We start from the raw sequence: 9,538 nt of genomic DNA, 5'->3' as shown, positions 1-9,538 counted from the left end.
CATGTGGATTAGGGGAGGATGATTAGAGGATTGGCTATTCATCCTTGTCAGCACTGTTGAGCTGCGCTACAGTCCCGCCATGAGACCGGTCTGAACCTCTCGCCCACACACATTAAACTCACAGCAACCGCCGGCCATTAAACCTTTATGGCCATAGAACATCACTACTGTAATGTATTGATTGTAATCCCTTTTGCCACGCACTGCACACCTTCACTGGGTATCCAGCTAATTATTGATAGATCAGGAAGGTCAAACGTCGGCTAGGCTTCACTGAGAATTAGCATTATGCATATTTATAGGAGTGGATTATAGATGTCAGTGTTTCTGCTGGGATAAAATGAGCTAGTTAGGGTAGCTGGCACTGACAGGAAGACAGGAAGACAGACAGAGCCAGAGGGAATCACTTCAGAGGCCAGTCCTACACTGGGAGAATCCTGAGCCTTCAATCGCCTGCAGTGCCTTTCACACATATACGCTACACTCAGCTAAGACGATGAACCAATCACAGTCGTAAAAACAGCACCACAGCCTTCTGCATCGTCGTGGTGCATTTGGGCTCACATATTCAGACTCATTACACAGATCTCCAGCAGTGCATGAAGCAGATTAATAATATCAAAGCACATCTGTGCCCTTTGGTGATGCTGTAAATCTTGTTCTGAACACTCCTGCTTCAATTACATGATGATTTAATGACTGCTAATGCAGACCTGGAGAGCAGGGCACTGCGATATAATTAGCCATGGTGGAATTGAGTGTAATGGCTACATTGTGTGGTACATGTGGAAGACAATGTTTTACACTCACCTCTGGCCCTCTCTCCTGCACATGGCAGGACTCGCTGTCTCCCTCTGAGAAGGAGCCCGACTCGTCGCTGGAGTTGGTGACATAGGACTGCTCACATTTGATCTTGGGCCGCACCTGGTTAAAAATGGCCTCCCCACCGACACTTTGCTCCTGCTGATCCACATTGAGGCAGCGCGCCACATTGGAGCATGGAGAGGAAGAGAACTCAAACTGGGGCAGGCTGCAGGGGGAGCCTCCACTGCCGTCCTCCGCATAGGAGTACGAAGAACAGGAGCTGGAAGTCCTGGTGCGCGTCTCACAAGGCGGCGAGCGTGGGCACACTTTGATTGGCACTGGGCAGCTGGTGTTGGGTCGTGGGCGGCACAGAAGTGGGGGCTCAGTGGAGGTGGTGCTGGGAGAATAGGTCTGAGAGGTGGGGAGGGACTGGCTGGCTCCTGCCCACAGGCCCTTTGGCATGTGGTCAGAGAGCTCCATCTCCAAAGAGTTCCCACCAGGGTAGGAATGTGCTGGAGTTCCCAGATGGTTGCAGGCCCCTGAGGAAAATATGACACTACGGCGATCTAGCTCAACTTCCTGTTTGCAGACCCCATCGCAGGAAGCGGATTTGAGGGACAACCCTGCAGGGAAACCATCCACGTCCTTTGGGGATGTAACAGCCAGACCCAGCTCCCCAGTTAAAGGCCAGAAGTCATTTGTATGATCTCCCTGAGAGTTGCCTTTGTCCTGGGGGCAGACAAGTCTGTTGGTGAATAGCTGCTGTGATGTGTTGGGCAGACTGGGGAGGTCAACCCCTGTCTTGAAGAAGGCTCGGAGGCAGGAAGGGGACTTGGTTCTCTTGGTTCTCTCCACAGATATGGGGCTATCCATCTCCATGGCTGTCACGCTGTCCTTATCCCTGACGACCTGCTCGTCCCCTGACAGGCACAATGAGATGGCCTCTTCCTCTGCCTGTGGTTCAACTTTGATCTGTGCCAAAGGCAGCCTGGCCTGACCCGGCACTGCCCCGCTAACGCTGTTCTGCTTTAATGTGCTTGGAAAACCTGAGGTACTGGTGTGTGAGGAGATGTCATTGTGCTTGTTGCAAGCCCACTGGTATTTCCTGTACTTGGGGCATCGTGGCAGGTCTGATGCTCCGTGCCGATCAAAGTCCAGCCGGCCATCTGTGAAGTTACTGGGAATAGCTATTGCTAGCCGATCATCGTCAGGGTGTCCAAAGGAGGTGAGGGCGTCAGCACACCGCCGCGCCTTCGGGGAGGTGGGCCTTTCCACCTCTGACTGCATGCTCTCATCCTCCGAGTTGTTCACCTCCGCCGCCACCTTGCGGCAGAGCAGCAAGCCATCCTCCTCGCTGCGCAGCTGAGCTTCCAGGAAGCGAAAGCATGAGTCCTCGAGGTTGTGCATGCGCAGGAATTCGGCACAGCGGATGACCTCCTGGATGTTTTCTCTGCTGAGTAACAGCTTAGCAGTGTAGGCAAACTGCAACAATGGAGCGAATCCCCTGGCAGTGACCTGCAAAAAACAGGGAAATTGCCAGAATTACCATCAGCACAGCTATTGTTCAGAGCACTTGGAGTGTGGTGAGACAACCCGACAGCTCCAACGACCATAAACAAACACTGTAAAGTACCGGTTAATCTTTTTATCAGGTCAGCACTGAACATTGTACACAGTGGTAAATGAGATCTGGTGCTCTGGGGATGTTGGTAGGTTGTGTGTCCAGCCTCATGTTCATAATAACAACCTGTGGGACATTCCAGCAGTCGACCACTGTCTGCCCTGTGGTCAGATCATTGGTTTTGCCTACACCCACTCATGTCACTGCTTTACATTTGCAAAACTCTTACTTACTTAAGGTAAGATGCCTAAGCAGTAAGCACTAATGCTGCTTTATATTTCTTCAGCGACATGAATTCACTGTATGTCCAAAATGCTGCATTACAGGTGAAGGTAACTACTAAATAATAATCAGCAAAGATCTTTGTGACAGTGAATTATACCTATGTACTCCATACTGAGGTTCGGTATCAGTTCCAAAAACGTTCAAACTGATATCAAGCTCATACTTTTCTGAACACCTTTTTCATTTAACAAAGGAAGCCAAAGTTCTTATGAGTTAAATATAGTTTTTCAAAACGGATTTAAATCAGGAAAATTATTTGATCAAAAAATAAGTAAAATAAATAAATGAATTAGACCATACTGATGCCAGCTTTTGCACTTGACAGTAAACTGCTAGTGCAATGAACTAAATATTTAGGTTTGATACCCTGCCCCTATTATAACTGGGACCTTCAGTTAATAGAGTTTTACTTTCACAACACTGATTAGATGTGTCCAGCAGTGTACTGTAACCTAAGTGCCCTGTCAGCCCCACAGCCTCACTTTCTGTGTCAGTGCCCTGTGTCTTCAGGTCAAGTGCCTGTAAAGCCTAATGGTTTGTAAGACTATGGCTTATGCCTGTTATGGCCATGTGGCGTGGGATGATAGAGGGAAGCCTTCCATTTAGACTTAATACCAGATAATTAGGTAAACCCCTTAGCCTGCAGAAGTCCAGGCGGCCCTCTGCTGTTGTTGTCACAGAGCACACAGACGAGAGAAAGGAGCCAGAGGAGCCGGCTTTAATACGAGGCATGTCTGCTGTTTGGAGATCAGCATGAGGTTCACACTAGGTTGCATTCATCACTTTACTCAGGCTCTAGCAACCAATCCCTGCAGCTTTATCCTGGTTCATTCTCTGATGACAAACACATTAATGTTAGTTGCTCGGGGAATGCAATCAAACCACACACAGAGAAAAGGTGTGCTCACAAACACAATTGCAATGCGTTCACGTTGAATCTGAGACAGACATATTGTTTGCTCTACAAAGCACCTTTTCAGAGGTACAGTTTTTCTTACAAGACTTAACAGAGGCTCACAGATGTAGGGGATGAGCGGCACAATGTGGTTTTAATGAGCCCACTGTTTACTGATTGTTTTGCTGCCTCTGTTGGGGGAAACAAGAAGATGAATTACCCTAGGTGAAACAGTATATACACAGTGTGGGCACTGCAGCAGCTTCCAGTGTTCCAGCGGTCTCTGCCAGACACCCCAGTAGTAAAACAGGATTTTCCCTCTTTAGTATCAAGCTTCAAAAACCACAGATATTTGCTCTGTGGATTTTTCCGCCTGGAAAAACAACTAAGCAGTATGCACGAGGAAACACAAATATGTCAGTAAGAAATAGCTTGAGGTCATTGGAGTGAGGCTAAGGCCTTTTTAAATCATCTGGCTTTGTGGATCTTTAGGAAGATTTATAAACATGTGCAATGTCTTGCTGCTTTTTTTAAAGGTTTGAAACTAGTAGAGCCAATATGTTACTGACTTTTTTCATGTTCACTTCTAAACATTGTGTGAAATTAGAGATAATACATGCTAGAGGCTCAGAACTCAACAGCACAATAGAGGATGTGTCTATGCCAGTTTGAATGGAACATGACCCCAAAATACAGATGGGGATTATGTGATTATAGAAGAGATATAATAATTAGAGCTTTTAATTGTAAAATAATCAACATGACTTTCAGCTAAACTCAATGATCTGCAAGGGAACAACTGTACTGAACTAAATCTGTGGTGGGATAATACTGTCTACGACTGAATCCAGCACACGCCGACGGTCATGATGCACTTGTTTAAAATGATCTTTAGCAGCACACATGTTGTCTGAGCTTGTGCAGTGTCAGTGCCAGCATTTTAAAAACACTGAGCTCATGAGTCCATAGATTTACAAATGTAGTTTTGGGGTAATCTAAAAGCTCTTTTAACTGAGTTTGATTGTTTAGTGTTTGATTGTAATGTACTGTATATAGAAAGTTTGTTCAAGTCTCCTGAACTCTACTGGAGGGATGAAGAGCATTTTTTAAAAATATATTCTCTCATTTGGTGGTATGATGATGATGGATAGCTCCAACATCTCCCATTGGTGTTTATCTGTTCGATCTGGGACTGTGAGGACATGATTAAAATGTATTATATCATGATGTATGTATGCCATCTTGTTTTCATGTCACAGAGCATGATGGCAACTTCTGTGTGTAACTTCTATCATTCATTTATTGTGTTGTCCCTCCATTTCACATTGTTCTCTTCCATGAACCACTGTTGCTTATGAGGAGCCACTACTGTCTGTGAGTCCCTCTTAAAAAAACGCTATAAATAAATGTTTCCTATTTCAAACTGTAATAAACTGCTATTGCAGTACTGTGAAGTGAAGTTTTTCTTGACAGGAACAGCTGTCAAATCTTTCAATATTTCTTTCAACTGGCCCGTGACAGCTTGACATATTTCCCAGATGGGTTTATAAGCCACTACATGTGGCCTTATCTACATTGCCAATGTAGTGGTGACCACATTTAATCAACCATGCTATAAAAAGAAATGTAAATTTACAATTGAATAAGTAGACGTGTTTTGGCTTAAATCTTTCACATTTTTTCACATGTGCTGGATTTCTTTGTTGCTGTGACTACAGACAGCCAAATGGTTGGGATGTGAAACATCAAACCAGCACCAGTCTAAACAGATGTGTGATATGCTAAATACACATCTGTTTGCATACAGTGTCTAATGTGTGATGGGACTGCTCTAAACATTAAATAATATATCTCTGTATTTTTGGATTTGCAGAGTGATCTTTAGCTGGGTCTGGCAGTTAAACCTCCAGTGCATGCACCGGCTGCAGCCTCCCAGCATGCATTTGCTCTGAAGCAGCATGCAGTGAGCTCTGGCTAAGTATAGTATAAATAGTATAAATCACACTTAACAGACAGTCCAACAGCACCAGGCACATCAGGAAGCTGCTGACTCCATATCTATGAGGGGGGGGGGATGGTGTGTGTGTGTGGATGTGTTGTGTGTATGTCCTCGGGTAAGTGGGTGGGGGTGGGTGGGAGTGTGTGAGTCTGAGGGATTAGGGGGAAGGTAGTAGCTTTGAGTGGACTATGAGCTCTACTGATGAGAACAGGTCATCCTCCACACACACACACACACACACACACACACACACACACACACACACACACACGCTACAATAGTAAACCCATTCAATCAGACTCTTTCACTGTATTTTTTGTTTCTGCATTAAAGGGCTTCCACAGAGATTTACTATTACGCGTCTGTAAAACTTAGAAACTGAATGGTCAAAATCTGTGAAGCAAAGACAGTGATAGCCTCACTTTTAGTCACTATATGGATACATCTCCCAAAACCCTAGATCCTTTTTTTTCTATAGTGCAACCAATATAATCTTTTCGTAGGACCGTCTGCCTAGTAAATGCCCCGGTCTTTCAAAGTCCTAGACCCCAGTTTGTTTCTCCAAGCGAGTTATTTCCTTAGAACAAAGCTCCTTCATAGCCACAGAAGACATTATACAACGGTTTTCACTTGCTGAGTGGTGCTCCTCATAATGAATAAACTGATCTTCATGTGTAAAAAAAAGTCTTTATGGTTTTTTTCATGATGGTATGGAAAAAAGAAGAAAAAGGAGAGAGATTGCTGGAAAGTAGCAAAAGGAAGTGGAGTCTCCTGGCGAGTTCTGAGGTCTGTATGAGTCTGAGCTGTCACACGCCAACCTAGACACACTCGACAAACCCAAACAGGTCTGGTGAAATGTTCCTCAGCATTTATTGTCATTTTAGTTAATGTGACTTCTGTATTTGAAGTAGCTTGTAGATGCAATGCATTTTATATTGTATGACTTGTGTACTGAGGATTGACATATACATTAAGATCTATTCTATTCAAATATACAGCACACACAAAAATTTCAAAACAGCCTTCTAACCTTCTAGCAGCCTGAGCAAGTGTACACTCAAATAACTGCAAGTGGCCTCTCTTCACTCATGCACACACACACACACACACACACACACACACACACACACACAAAAAGTGAGTCGATGTAGATGGGGCCATGGCAACTGTAATGGTGAGGCAGTGGTAGCTTAAATGAAGCTGGCCGGCTGCATCCAGGGCTGCTGATAAAGAGCAAAGCTGCTGGAGGAAAAGTGCTGAGCGTACCAGGGATCTATTTTCAGCTAGTATCAGCAGCTGCTGCCTGCGGGAGCGCATCTTTATGTGCACCCTGCACCATATGTGATTACTCCACTGTTACAACCAGCACAGCAGCCTAATGAAGGAAAGCGTAAAGAGAGCGACAGAGGATGGAGGGGGGGGGTGGGGTATAAATACTGAGGAAGGACGGACGGAGGACAGGGGAAAATAAGAGAGGAAGGGAGACAGTCAGTGCATAGGAAACTGGAGAGGATAGAAGGTAAAGAAGATAGGGAGGCTACACAAAGTGTTTCCTGGCCATTAGCTGACTGCCACGACGTTTGAAGCATTTCAGCTGTTAGCAGCACTTAGTGTATGAGTTAAGACAAAGAGACAAATGTATCAACGTGCCTGACTGGGGCCATTTTAGGCTAACACAGCCCTGCTCTGCAGCTGGAGTGGACAGGCGATATCATTACAGGGCAGGAAATTATAGGCGATGGCCAATCACAGACCCAGACAGTTCGCATGACATTTTTAGGAAGCCTGCCAAAAAATCTTTTCATAAACAGGCTGAGCAATACTACACCACGCTCCCCTCTCCTCCTTAAATCTCTCTCCCTCTTTCCTCACCCAGTGCTCCTGCCTTATGTCGGCCTTTTGCATCCAAAAAAGAGAGGGCTAATTTATGCAAATGTTCACCATTGAATTCCTGCATGTCATGCATGCTAATGAGGACATGGCATGGCATGACAATGGAGTGCAAGAGAAAACCCTCCATTTCCATTGGAGGGAGCAGCCGATGCTTTAACATCAGATCTGCTGAGTAGCCTGACATTAACCTCTGTGTTCGCGGACAAACAATAAGGAGTCTGAGTCACAGCACTAATGGGAATGAAACAGGCGCTGTACTGTACACTGTCATGACGCCATTGTGGGTTAAGATGTTATGCTAGAGGAGATGACAGGAAATGTGCAGGGACAAAGGCCTGCTGCGGAACAGAAAAGCTCTCGGCCAAAGGAAAGTCTTTTATAAAGACAGCTGGAGCAGTCATCCAGTCACTTACTAATCTATCAGACTACAGCTTGCATTAAATATATTATACTGATGACATACTGTATCATTACTAAAAGTCTGCATAAATCTGATGTGACAAGCTAGTTGCATCACATTAGAAATCTACTGTACGTAAGTAAAGTGTCTTTTTATCATACCTGAGATTTTTCACGTTCACATCATTACAAATCACATTTTTGCAATGATTTTCATAACATATGCTATCTAAGATTATTTGATTGATTCTTCAAGCAGCCATTCATTCCACTCATTTCGGTTTGGTATAAACATGAACTGTCAAACTTCCTTCAGTTAGATTATCACAGTGAACATATCTGCTTTTGTTGTTGCCAGTAGTTTCAACTGCAACAACTAACTTTGACAAACATAAAATCAGACATGTTCACTGTGATAGATTACCCATCCATATCTATATTTCAAATATCTGAAAGCTGTGTTATGAAATGAACTGAAATCAATGGCTGCCTGGATGGAAGGCAAAACTCATTAAATGTTTTGTAGTATGGTACAGTATGCTTTGCAAAAGGCTCAGCAAAAATGTCAAGAATACATGAATTATAGTAAGAATTAAAATATATAAAAACACTGGTATGGTCCTCTAAATGAAACCATATGCAATACCTATGATGGCGTTGGTGTTGATGGAAATAGTTTTTAAGATTTGTTACAGTTTATTTTTCCAACTTTGTTCACACATTTCCTTGCTGCTGTACACTGTGTTGAGGGGACAGTTTTCTTATGTGCTCTAGGACTTCACGTTTGACATTATGTCTGAAGGACAATTTCCAAACAAAAGAAAGCGCGGCAGAGAATATATTCAGAATGTTTAGCTGCGAATCAAAAATGCATCAGATGATTATGTGACTGACAAAAATAAATTGGATGTGATAAACAATGAATGTGAAATCTAATTTGATCATCCCAATGAAAGCTGTTCACCAAGCACATATTCTGAGAGACGTCCCCCCCAATTCTTACCCTGCGTGCCAAAAATGATCTCTTGTTCACTGATCTCAATTAAGTATTAGATATAACTTTTGATACCAATATTTAACTAAAACACTGAAATAAATAAAAATCAGATAATATAATGGCGAACATGAATATAATCATTATTAACACAAACACTGTACATACTAATGTTAGGCCCCTCAGATGTGAATATTAAGTACTGAGGCATGATCATTTACAGCTGAATTATTAAATTCACAATTTAAAATTAAAATACAGTTTGAGTCTTTAAAAATATTAACAAAAAAAACCAATCCATACCCTAACTCCTCTATAACCCTAATACACTGAAAAAAATAGGTAAATAGGTTACATGCAGTCTCTGTAATTTTATATTTGCATATCTGTCAACAGTATATTTTGATAAGCCAATATTGGCCTGCTGGCATACAAGTGAGGCTGTAGTAGTTAAGTCCAGTCCAGTAAAGGTACTGAATCTGTACGGTAAGGTTTGGTGCACATCTGAATCAGTGTTAACAGATACTAATCACAGTGAAGACATTTTCACAAGGAAAGTGTCCTCCTCAGTGACAGCAGAAGCTCAGACGATCCTGGTGCTGAGCTGTCCCCCTGACAGTGGATTAAATCAGATAGTGTACGTCCTAA

This window comes from Sander lucioperca, chromosome 19 (genome assembly GCF_008315115.2).
Source record: "Sander lucioperca isolate FBNREF2018 chromosome 19, SLUC_FBN_1.2, whole genome shotgun sequence".
Lineage (NCBI taxonomy): Eukaryota > Metazoa > Chordata > Actinopteri > Perciformes > Percidae > Sander > Sander lucioperca.
This window is presented reverse-complemented; position numbering follows the sequence as displayed.